This window comes from Melanerpes formicivorus, unplaced genomic scaffold (assembly GCF_026170545.1).
Source record: "Melanerpes formicivorus ecotype bairdi unplaced genomic scaffold, bMelFor1.0.p_v2 SCAF_105, whole genome shotgun sequence".
NCBI lineage: Eukaryota > Metazoa > Chordata > Aves > Piciformes > Picidae > Melanerpes > Melanerpes formicivorus.
The window spans coordinates 1,042,173-1,053,792 of NW_027142457.1; the positions used below are offsets into that span (position 1 = coordinate 1,042,173).

Below are 11,620 nucleotides of genomic sequence, written 5' to 3' on the forward strand. Positions count from 1 at the left end.
CTCAGCTGATGGACACAGTTTGCAGACTGGTTGTCTGAAATCCACCAGTATCAAGGGAAATATTACTATGACTTGAGAAGCACTGTTGTAAGAGTGAGGATATTAGCTTTGAATCCTTTGAAGATAACTAAGACAAAAAGTATTTTCAGCCTCATTTGTCTCTTGCCCACATCTGCTGCTACCAGGCATTGTGTTTAAAAAGGGAGTATTTATAAGGCAACAGTTCTCATGAAACACCTCAGTTTTGGGCTAGATCATAGAATCCTAGAATCAATAAGGTTGGAAAAGACCTCAAAGATCATCAAGTCCAACCTGTCACCCAACACCTTATGACTACTAAACCACGGCACCGAGTGCCATGTCCAATTCTCTCTTGAACACCTTCAGGGACAGTGACTCCAGCACCTCCCTGGGCAGCACATTCCAATGCCTAACAACTCTCTCTGGGAAGAACTTTCTTCTCACCTCCAGCCTAAATTTCCCCTGATGCAGCTTGAGACTGTGTCTTCTTGTTATGGTGCTGATTGTCTGGGAGAAAAGACCAACACCTTCCTGGCTACAACCCCCCTTCAGGTAGTTGTAGACAGCAATAAGGTCTCCCCTGATCCTCCTCTCCTCCAGGCTAGACTATCCCAGCTCCCTCAGCCTCTCCTCACAGGGCTGTGCTTGAGGCCTCTCCCCAGCCTTGTTGCCCTTCTCTGGACACATTCAAGTGTCTCAATGTCCTTCTTAAACTGAGGAGCCCAGAACTGGACACAGAACTCAAGGTGTGGCCTAACCAGTGCTGAGTACAGGGGCCCAATGACTGCTGATTGAGGTTATATATCTTACAAGAGCCTCACCACGACTATAGTATCTCCTGATATCATCACAAGTGGATGTACAATGTGGCATAACATAGGCTGTGTTTTTCAAGGAACAAGTTTAATTCCCAAAAGCAAAAATCAACCTAAAATAGCATTAAACCAATAAGACAGTCTAATTGCTTAGAGACAGTTTGCGTGACCAGATTATAGAGTGTCACTTCTTTTTAGATCAGACTCTCTGAGTAAACAGACATCTCAGCATCTGAGTGTTTCCCTGTGGCAGTCTGCTAAGAAAAACATGAGGAGCACTCCCCAGCATCGCTCCTTCCACTTGCTTTGTTTGAAGTCCCAAGGATTGCTCAAGCTGTGGAGCTAGAGCAGCAGAGCCCCCACGCCTGCCCGCTTGCTCCTCGTGATGGCTCTGTTGCTCTCTCACAGCTCCTGAGGGATTGCCACAAACTCACCTTGGCTGCTGACTTTATCAGAGGTTATTTTGCAAATGCTGCTTTGTTTCAGTAACATTCAAATAACTTTTTTGCTTTTTTTCCCTTTAAGGTTCAGAGTGAAAGCCTTGAGGATTGTGATTCCAAGTGGAGGTTGCTCTGGAGGGGGGTTTGTGGTTTTGTTCTATTTTTCTGGTCTATAATGTCTGTGTCTGAAGACAGAGATGGCTGTGCTTGCAAAAAGAGAGAGCTGTCCGCTGCTCTTCAGACTGTGTAACTACATGAATGTACCTTTAAAGCCTTAAGGAAGCATGGCCAGCATTGATTGGATTTTAGGCTGGATGTTTAGGAAGCAGTTCTTCCCAGAAAGAGAGATTGGCCATTGGAATGTGCTGCCCAGGGGGGTGGTGGAGTCACCATCACTGGAGGTGTTTAGGAAGAGACTTGATGGGGTGCTTGGTGCCATGGTTTTGTTGATCAGATAGTGTTGGATGATAGACTGGACTGGATGATCTCAAAGATCTTTTCCAACCTGGTCTGGTCTGGTCTGGTCTGGTCTATTCTATTCTATTCTATTCTATTCTATTCTATTCTATTCTATTCTATTCTATTCCTTTGCCAACATATGCATTCCTTTAAAAAAAAAAAAAAAGTAATGGGGATGTTGAATACAGAATACAGAATTAGCCAGGTTGGAAAAGACCTTCAAGATCATCAAGTCCAACCAATCACCCAACAACATCTAATCAACTAAACCACGGCACTAAGTGCCACATCCAGTCTCTTCTTGAACACTTCCAGTGATGGTTGGCCTGTTTCCTCCAGGCATCCCCAGGTTTAAGTCTCAGGCTGCACCAGGGGAAGTTTAGGTTGGATGTTAGGAAGAAGTTCTATACAGAGAGAGTGATTGCCCATTGGAATGTGCTGCCCAGGGAGGTGGTGGAGTCACCATCATTGGAGGTGTTCAGGCGGAGACTTGATGAGGTGCTTGGTGCCATGGGTTAGTTGTTTAGGTGGGTTGGATTGGTTGATGGGTTGGATGCGATGATCTTGAAGGTCTCTTCCAACCTGGCTTATTCTCTGTAATTCTATATCCTGGCTCCTGAATCCTGGGCAGATGCGGTGCCTTTAGATTAGGATCTGTAATTGATGCTGCTTCAACAGTATCTGAACCCGAGGTTAGGTGTGTCTTGCTATTGGGCATTCATAGCTCTGAAGTCAGCTGTGGAATCAGATGTACTCAGAGCAGTCTTCTCTTACACAAAGCCTAGGTGGGAGGAGCACTCAGCTAGTTCGCTGTCTGGGAGCCTGAGATCAATGGTCTTAAATCCTTGCTTTAGATCAGGCAGTGAACACCACTCTGGAGTGGTGAGAGAGCTCTCTAAGTACTAGCCAGAGGAATGGAAGACATCAACAGCTTGCTGCCTGGGCTGTAAGAGGGGATGGTCAGGTTTCTTCAGGCAAGATGGGTAGAGCAGTGACGAGATGTGTGTTGCACCAATGCTAAGACATTAAGCAGCTTAGTGTTGTCAGAGCTGGAATGGTTGTACACGTGCCCAGCAACAAAGCTGTGCTGCTAGCAATGTAGGAGCCTCATGAGCCTGGGTACCTCCAGGAGTCAGCAGCAGATCAGAGCATGTGTTTGAAGATGTTTTGGAAGAAGATGGATCTTTAAGTTTTAATCAAAGACTTTAAAGTGTTTGTAGGAGGCAAAGTTGTGCAATATGTCTCAGCTCTGTCTTTGTTCCTTCTTGGCCTCAATTTATGAACTCACTCTGCCTAAAAACCGTCTCTGGACTCCATCAAGGAAATAATGTCAGGCCCCAGCAAAGAATTTTGTTGTGTCCTCCAAAAGATCTGTCCTTCACAGTCATTTATGCTGCTACATCTCCATGAGATTCCTTTAGCTTATGCTTCACAATGTCTCTGTGAAGTAGGAACATTGACAAGGTAGTTGCACAGAATTTCAGGTAGATCAATTGAGGAACATGGGGTTAAATTTCAAGATAAGCTTGGCCAGGGAACTCATGTGCTACCTGCTTAATCCTTCTCTTTGATCATGCACTTTTGGAGATGCAAAGTACTATAGTTATCAATTAACAGATTGGTAAGAAGTACAAGGAAGTGAAGAGTATATATAAAAAGTAAAAGGAATGTGTGACAACCTGAGCTGTCTTAATGAGTGAAATGTTCTGTAAAACATTAAGGTCCATGTAGAAGTTTTCTAACCAATGCAGGAAGAAGTCAGTCTTTAATAAGCTGACAGCATCCATTCTATCTGCAGAGTGTTGTAATGTATCTGTTCTCACTGTCAAAGCCAGTCCAGGTGGCTGAACTATTCCTTTCATGAAAGGACTGGGAAGGTCATGAAGGCAAATAGTCAAGGGAAAAAAAGGCATTTTTGAAATGTAGGAGAAGAAAACTGGGGGTAGGGAAAAATATCTAGTCACTCTTTGCAGTTTGCAGGATTCAAGCTGTTCTATGAGCAACCACATGTCACTGCAGTGAATGGTGTAGATGTAGCACAAAGCAAAGGGTAGTCTAGGATGGCCTTTTTTTGGAATGCCTGTCCTCAGGAAAAAAATGGCACTATGGCTGAGCTTTCCCTTCAGCTAGCATATCTTAGGGAACAGAGGGGAGGTGTGGGTGGTTACATACCTACAGTACCCACCTGAGACAAGAAAATAAGGAAAAACTGAGCTGAGAATGATTATTCATTTAACTCTGAGACAAGCTGTACACTCCAGAATGAAATTCTAACCCACTTAAAGATGATGGGTCAATTTGTACCTCTGCCAGGCCAGACACTTCCCACAAGAAGCTGTCTCCTGAGCACAAACAGGCATTCAGATTTGAGTTAAGTTTTAGTGGTGGTTAAAAACCAGAGCAGCTCAAACAGGAGTTCTGCTATCCAGGCAGAGCTCTCCTGAAAACAGGCAAAGCAAGGCTTTGGTTTTGCTTTGTTTTCCTCCCCAGGGGCATACTTTTTTCCCTTCCCCTCCCCCCCCCCCCCCTTTCTGCATCCCCAGCTCTTGGTTATCAAATCTGGAGCATTTAATGAATAAAAGTCTGTGGGGATTAACTTGATAAGAAGTTCATGTATATCAAACACTAAAATGCTGTTGTAATGCAAAGGCTCAAAATCTTATCAGTAGTAACATATTAATAGTGGCACAGTTTTGGAAGGCTTTACTGGAAAGGATGTAAACAGGCTGGGCACACTGAAGGGAACTTGACCCAGGCCCCTGCTTCTAATGTGATAATTTCCTTTTCAGCTTGATAGCAGTTTCCTAGCTCCATACCTTACTGAGAAGTCCAATTAGGGGAAAAAAATAAAAGCAGAGGCATAAGAGGTTGCAGGGACTGGGAAATATAAGGCACATTATCAGCATTTTCTTGGGGCATGAGGTCAACAGTAATAGTTTAACTGGTGTAGCAGCTGCTTGTTTTAAAGTAGTGACTCACACTTGAATGATAAAAATACTCCTGTTAACTGCTGTTCCATATGGCTCCCACTTAAACAAAGGGTGTCCTTCAAGGGCCATAGGATTGCCAGGCAGGGAGGGCCTCAGCTCACTTGGTTCTGACCCTGCTCTGACTCAGGATAATGCTGCAGAAAGGGCTGCTTGTGTTTCTCAACCTGGGATGCTGGTTATCTGCTGAGGAAAAAGAAGAATTTATCAGCAAACATGATAATGTAATTGCTAACAGTTTTGGGGTTTTTTTTTCCCTTTCTTTCCTGGGCATTGGTTTCCTGGATGTGTTGATGATCTTGAGAAACACTGAAGACGTACAGAATGAGGTGGAAAATGTTGGGTTATATTTAGGTCCTTGTAGCATTTAGTCAGTTCAGTTATTAAAAAACACAAGTCTATAGAAAAGGAGGAGTAACTACCCAAAATGAGAAAGAGCAGTGATTAAAATATTCTTGACAATTAGTTTGATGCTGTGCTTTTCTGGGCTGATAGGAAAAAAAATTGGTGTCAGTTAGCAGCTTTCTCTTGACTTCAAAAACTTTCACCTGAGCTTTGGATTAGCCCAGGCACTGTGGACCAAGTCTCTGCATAGGGTTCTTCAGCAAAGCTGGGGAGTGGTTTGGAGCACAAGCGCTATGAGGAGAGGCTGAGGGAGCTGGGATTGCTTAGTCTGGAGAAGAGGAGGCTCAGGGAGACCTTATTGCTTTCTACAGCAACCTGAAGGGAGGTTGTAGCCAGGTGGGGGAAGGTCTCTTCTCCCAGGCAACCAGCACTAGAACAAGAGGACACAGTCTCAAGCTGCACCAGGGGGATGTTTAGGCTGGATGTTAGGAAAAAATTCTTCACTGAAAGAGAGATTGGCCATTGGAATGTGCTGCCCAGGGAGGTGGTGAAGTCACCATCACTGGAAGTGTTTAAGAAGAGACTGGATGAGGTGCTTAGTGCCATGGTTTAGTTGATTAGATGGTGCTGGGTGGTAGGTTGGACTTGATGATCTTGAAGATCTTTTCCAACCTGGTTAATTCTGTATTCTGTACTTTGTCCTTTGGCTGTGAGGAATGCTGCTGGTGGCTAACTACAGACACTGGACCTTTAAGTGCTCATCTCTGTGTTGCTGTCTTTCTAGAGGACACCCCTTGTAATCAAAGGGAAAACTGCCACAGAGGTCCTTGGCCATTAGAATAGATTCTTTGTACTTGTCACTGTGTTCACAAAGAGCCAAACATGAGTTTTCCCTTTTTTCTGCCTTTCACTGAGAGAGACAAGAACTAAAGTTGGTTGTCACCTTACAGTGATAGTTTCACTTGTTGGCCAGCCTATAACCCTCAAAAAGAGCAGGACCAAAGAGGATGTTGAGCACAAGTTAAATCACAGAGTGGTAGGGGTTGGAAGGGACCTGTGAAGATCATGTGGTCAGAACTGAGAACTGAAGGTGTTCTGGAGATAAGCAGGCATGTAACTTAAAAGTGAAAATGACAGCAAGGCAGGAAATTGTAATCCTGCTTGCAATTACAGTGCTAATCACTGATCTGTTTTCTCCTGTGGCCTGACTTTGCCTTCTTAAATTTTCTAGACTAATTTTATATTTCCTAAGTTTCCTTTCCAAATGATTTATATAAAAAGAACTGCTTTCCAATTAGTAAAGCTCAGTTCTTCTCACACCATTTTAGTGGTCCCATGGATGTCACTCGTGCTGCCAACATCAACGCACGAAGTGTGGTTTTGCAACGGTATTGATTGCTATAGAACTGTGATAATTTTTTTGTGTGACTAGTTAGCTTTAAGCCTGAATTAACCAATCAGTATTACAGTCTCCCAAACTGGTAGTGGTTGAAAGGGATCTCTGGAGATCATCCAGTCCAACCCCTCCCCCCTGCTAAAGCAGGGTCACCCACATCAGGTTGCCCAGATCACAAAGTCCGAGGGGGTTCGGAATCACTCCAGAGAAGGAGACTCTGCAACCTCTCTGGGCATCTATATTGATGCTATTATTACTCTCAAGTTGACAATTTCTTCTGTCTTTGCAGAATATATGGAGTTTTTTAATGTAAGAAGGAAGAGTGGAGCTTTTAAGTTACATGTCTGGGCAGAAGTTTTGTAAGCCTTTTGAATTCTCAGAGAGTTAAGGAGCATTTATACTGTCAAAAGGCGACACTTGTTTGTCATCTTCACCAGGTCCCAGAAGTATTCTCTCTTGGGTTTCAAATTCTAGTGGTAGAACACACTGAGGGATTAGCTGGTTATTGAAAGTGGCTTTACATACACTGGAAAGCTAATGAGAGCAGCACCTCTAGTATGAGGTATCTCTGCCCATGGCAGGGGGGTTGGAACTAGATGATCCTTTACATCCCTTCCAACCCTGACACTTCTATCATTCCATGATATTTTAAATCCTGCACTTTAAAAGAAAATCAACTTTATAAAAATAGGAGAAGTTAAGTTTTAGCTGTTTGGGTGGGTTTAGCTGTTTGGGTGGGTTGGATTGGTTGATGGGTTGGACACGATGATCTTGAAGGTCTCTTCCAACCTGGTTTGGTTTATTCTAATAAAGGTTGATTCTAATAAAAGTTATAAGACATTAGAACAACACAGAATTTGCACATGTTCATCTTCTGGATGACTAAACAGAACACTGCCTGGAATGCAAGCAGCACATCAGCTAAGATAATTTAACACCTAAATATTTATGTTAATGTATCATGTAAGAAAGCAAGGTCTGTAGCAAAATATCTGTGCTCATGCATCTTATGAAGGGGGAGCTGAAGCAGTGCATTTAAGCTCTAAATGTCGAGTTCTCTGTGAAGAAAAGCAGTTAAAAACTCATTATGGCACATAGTGGTAGTATTTACTGAGCAGTGTTTTTGTTAGTGTTCTACACGGCTAGTTTGGAGAGCTTGCTGTAATCCTGCTTAAGCAAAGAAGCTCCAAATCAGATTATACATCTGGTAGCAATTAGATGGAACAGTTACTATCCAGGGACATAGTATTTCCACTAGAAAAAAGAAAAACCCCACATTCAGTAGTCTAATTAAGCTTCTGTTAGACATAATCCCTCCTGTCACTTCATGAAATGTATTCACATACATTCATAAGCACTCCATTGGCCTTTTCCCCACACACTGAAATGAAGAATACCTCATGAATGATAGAACTCCTTCAGCCTGGCATGTTTTAGTGAGTGCTGTGAAAGAAACTATGGAATTATTTCCAGTGTGGTGTCTGAATAGAGAAAATAGGGGAGAATCCGTAACATGAAGAGGATCATCTTGACAAACTGAACAAAAGCAAAGATTAATGCCAGGGCATAGTTAATAAATAGTCTCAGAGGGTAAGCAGTAGAAGCTTCAATTTCAACACATTTAAAATGTATATCACTAAAGAATTTAGTCTGGAGTATAACCCTATGCTGATATGAAGGCAAATTAAACGACCTGCTTCCCCTACTCCCATTTTTATTTTATGTGCTTCTGCAAGGCATTTGAGAAATCCAAGCACACAGAAAATTATGTAAGTGAAATATTTAAAAGGTAAATAGAGATCAAAAATAATGGAAGAGGACATGCCGAATGAAATGTTAGATGCTCTGCTCTGCACAATGGCTGCCTGAGGTGAACCTGGTCTGGTGATTAACATTAGCTGAGATTAAGCAAATGGATTATGATGTGTTTTTTTTCCTAGCTGAGCACACTCAGAACAAGACAAAGGATGTTCATTTCCCATGGCATGGACCATCACATGTGCCATTTATAAACCTCTGAAAACAAGCTAACTACTCTTTTATTTACATAGGATGTGACTGTGGGTGAGTATGCTGAAATTCTATGCAGTGCTTACCAACTCTATGGCATTAGACATATGCTTCTATATTTAAAACAAAGTGCTCCACTTTGTCTTTATAAAATTCAGCAGCTTTGTGCAGCAGCTTTGAACAAGTGGTTTTGTTTATGAGAATGTGGGTGGAGGGATTCAGTTCTGAATCCTACTTGATTTTTCTTTTTTCCTGGCAGAATAAAAGTCTTAGCGGTGTCATTGCCAAAATATCTTTACAGGCAGCCTGGATCATGGCATGTCAGCTATTTCTGAAGTTTAGAATAAGATCACTTAAGCATGAAAAGCGAGGGTATTTTTGAGATGAAATTAAGCTCTGGAAATGTGATCCACCTGGGGTAGGAAATGGCAAGTCCTACAGGGGGAATTTTTCATTTGGTGAAATCTTTGCTCTTTGTAAGGTGCAGTTACAATCTAGCCTGAAGATGAATGAGCAATGTTCCCTATTCAAAGGTATACTAGAAAATATTGATACATGGTGTGCTATGCAACTATCAGTTCATTTGTACATGGTGTGCTATGCAACCGTCAGTTTTCTCCCCCAAACTATCTGTTTTATCAGTTGTTTTGTGTTTGGCTAATGAAAACTTCTTTTTCCTGCCTCTGTGAATGCAAATGATTTCTTGTGTATCATGAAAAATGTCCTTTTTCTTTATATGTGGTCTCACTTTTGCATTTCATTACTTCCTCATTGTCAAGACTCCGTCTAATAATTATCTCCATGTAAAGTGTGTTGTACTTCTCCTTGAGATATTGATGCTTGCATCATATTTCACAAGTACAAATAGCCAGAAAACCGAGGGACTAGTTCAAACCCAATTATTATCAGTAGTGAAATGAGAAAATACACCTTTTTATCTCTTGTAAGAGTGGATAACAATACAGTCAGATGAAATTCCTCTCTGTTTTCATAAAGGTTAGAAGTTGTAACACAGAACAGCTGAGGAGTTCTGTCTGTTCATTTCTGCCTCTGGCCATTATTGATGATGATTCCCCAGAGATCTTGGACAGGACTCTATTAGTGAGATCAAGATGTCTTGGCTATTTAAATGGGTCAGCATGGCATTCAGTCCACTCAGGAACCATTGCTGTGTTCATTGGAGTAGAATATTTACCCTGCAAGGAGAGTAAGAAAGCTTGTATTGCAGCCAGTGTGATGGTTTTGATGAGGAAGGCTGGGGAAGGACTTCTCAAGATCTCAGGTAGTGACAGGACTAGGGGGAATGGAATGAAGCTGGAGGTGGGGAGATTCAGGCTAGATGTGAGGAGGAGGTTCTTCACCATGAGAGTGGTGAAACCCTGGAATGGGTTGTCCAGGGAGGTGGTTGAGGCCCCGTCCCTGGGGGTGTTTAAGAGCAGGCTGGATGAGGCTCTGTCCAGCCTGATCTAGTGTGGGGTGTCCCTGCCCATGGCAGGGGGGTTGGAACTAGATGATCCTTGTGGTCCCTTCCAGCCCTGAATGAAACTATGAAACTATAGTAAACTGCAGTGCCACCTGATTGACCTTTTCTAATGACTGTCATGCATTAATAAGTGTTGATCTTCCACATTCCAATAAAAATACCCCCATGGATTTCCTCAAGGAATATCAGCATAAACAGGATGATGCATGAAGCATAAAATGACTGGTTTGAATCTCAGCCCTAGTCTTATATCGCCTGTCAACCTCTCAGTTTAGTAGTGGAATGAAAAGGTAGGCAGCTAATGAACAGATGTGTCAAAACACATGAGCAAACATAGGTCTCGGTGATTTCAGTTGGAGTGGAGCTCCTCCCTAACGCAGGAAGTAAGACAATTCAGTAGCCATCATGGACTGGGTTGTGTCAAGTTGCTGCAGCCAAGCTTGAAAATGTCTTTCTGCATGTTCCTTAATTAAATACTTTATTTATTTGTGTTAATGGAATTGTGATTATCTAAATCAATCTTTGTGTGCATCATTCCAGTGCAGACCTGCTTGGTTGTTTTTCAGTTTTAGCACTTAGAACGAGTACAATTTGCAGCATAAATAATGTATCGGGAGGAGATGCTTCTTCCTGTGCTCGGATCACTGTTCCAAACAGCTCACATTTACGATGTTATTAACCCTCAGTGAAGGCAAAGCACCCAATCTGAAGGCAGTGCACTATTGGAGCTGCTGTAAGACCACAGTAAGATAACATCTTGTCAAATCTGACTTTATTTGAATCTTGATTGCCTTGAAACATAGCAGCATTTTGTCAGTCAGTTTCAGAACTGATGTATGTAGCAGGAAACCAGTCAGAGTACTGTTTTCTATGGCTTCGTTAAGGAAGATATGTAGTAGCCAGAAGAGTGTGTTCCATCAGTCAAAATGGCAGCTCCATCAAAGTGACATTGTTGATGATTTATATTCTTTTGGTGACAAACTTGTTCCCTAAGATTTCTACACAGCTTCCCAGTAAAGCTCCACTAGAACTGTTTCCTTGAGGCTGATTAGCTGCTAGCCATTTTTACCCTCTGTTCCAGCCAAAGCAAGCCAATGAGATAGAGTGGCTTTATTCATTTAAAGGCTTGTCATGGCAGTGTCTGTATGCAGATTGGATTCCAATGGGAAGACTGTGGTGAGAGTTCTCTGTTTCCAAACATGAAGACTATCCATGCAGTTGTCAGAAATACTCTGTTGCTTAAAACACTGACATCCAAATACTTCAATTTTCTGCTTCTGAAGTTTTCCTGCCTTTATAAAGGATTTAAAGGCTTTTCTCTCACTAAAATAACTTGTATGTGATCAGTTGTTTTTCCATCAGCATGAATGCAAATATTGCAGTGCTTTATGTGTCATGAAATACAAAACCTATAATAGAAAAGCAAATGATCTGCCAATTTATGATGCAATTTAAATACAAAACATCTTTGGGGCCTTATTCTGGTACTGTTCACAGTGTGATAAATCAAGAAGCTTTTCTCTGAATCCAATGGATTCAGCCCGGTTTAAAACTAGAATATGAGGTCAGTATGAATTGTGTTGTCTTTCAGTTTCATTATTTTGGACTGAGTAGGGCTCATGCCTAGGCATAAATTGCTCCCTCCTAATAAGGACTTTTCCTAA

The 11,620-nt window shown here is 42.1% G+C and overlaps 1 protein-coding gene across 1 annotated transcript in view; it reads left to right on the forward strand.

The window, feature by feature from the left end:
* The first annotated feature begins 8,430 nt into the window (after nucleotides 1-8,430).
* Nucleotides 8,431-11,620, forward strand: part of RP1 (RP1 axonemal microtubule associated) — a 158,319-nt gene continuing 155,129 nt past the window's right edge. The window contains 1 exon segment of the mRNA XM_068166706.1: nucleotides 8,431-8,527. The gene's annotated coding sequence lies outside the window, so the exon portion shown is untranslated.